Below are 1,115 nucleotides of genomic sequence, written 5' to 3'. Positions count from 1 at the left end.
AGTTATATATGTCACCTATCATTCTTGAATATATATAATTGATAAAATTAGTATACCGAGCATATTTATGCTTAATATTTCTTGTTTTGGAGTATAGTTATTCTTTGGATAACCTCTTATTTTTCAGAGAGTTTTGGAGCTTCAAAGTAACTTCTCTGAAATAAAACCCTATCTTATATCTCATTTAAATGCCAGTCTTATAGGGTTGTTTTAAATAAAATTTGACTCAGTGGAAGGAAACATTTTTTTTAAAATCTTATTCGAATACATAAGGAGTCTCTTGATGGCACATATGGTTAAGTGTTTGAGTAATAGCCAAAAGGTTAGTGGTTCAACATGAGTGTTCGGGCCAAACGCCAGGCTCCTGAGCGAGATGACAGACACTGGTTCACAACCTCCAGCAAGTGGGTGTTCTCCAGGGCGGCGGCTACCCGCTCCTTATCTGCCAGCTGTTTATTCACTGCGTGCTCTGAGGCATGGGTCCCTGGTGTAATGTGCACATCCATCTTGAAACGCTGGGTGGGGAAGGGATTGAAGCAGCTTAACTTTGATGGACAGGCCAATAAGGGTGGCCAGACTGCAGTGCAGAATGGTGGGAGTGAAAGCCACCGCCACTGTGCTCTGAGTCGCTCACCTGAACTCAAACTTGCTCCACCTACGTTCAATTCCTCCAGCGTCAACGGATGCTCCGGGTCATTGATTGAACCAATCAGATCAAAGATCTCCCGTGCTTCAATGCTGTCAGGCACCTGCTTGTCCTCCTTGCCCACCTGTGGTCAAGGTCACGGGTCGCTCCCCAGAGCGCTTGTATGAGAGGGTTAGCGTTCTCCAGGGGGCCACTCCCGACCCCGCCACCACCACCCACCATCACCCGATCCACTTATGTTTATCGTAGGAGTACGCAATGAGGGTTGCAGAGTGGATTATATTTGGGGTTGGGGGTGGAATTGGGGGAGGTGCGGGGGGGATTGTGTACCAATGAGGGAGTTTTTCTTTTGCTTTTCAAGGAGAGGAGCAAAGGGGGGGGGGGGGGGGGGTGGGCGGGGAGAAGGGTGCAACAATGAATGAATGGAATTCCAAAATCTCTGTAGATGTTCATTGAAATGAAAAATAAA

The 1,115-nt window shown here is 46.6% G+C and overlaps 1 pseudogene; it reads right to left on the bottom strand.

Annotated features, from left to right (window-relative positions):
* Positions 1-323: 323 nt before the first annotated feature.
* Positions 324-868, bottom strand: LOC102858575 (annotated as a pseudogene).
* Positions 869-1,115: the final 247 nt, after the last annotated feature.

Source organism: Elephantulus edwardii, unplaced genomic scaffold (genome assembly GCF_000299155.1).
Source record: "Elephantulus edwardii isolate Elephantulus edwardi_28Jun2011 unplaced genomic scaffold, EleEdw1.0 scaffold00227, whole genome shotgun sequence".
In the NCBI taxonomy this organism is placed as follows: Eukaryota; Metazoa; Chordata; class Mammalia; order Macroscelidea; family Macroscelididae; genus Elephantulus; species Elephantulus edwardii.
This window is presented reverse-complemented; position numbering and strand designations above follow the sequence as displayed.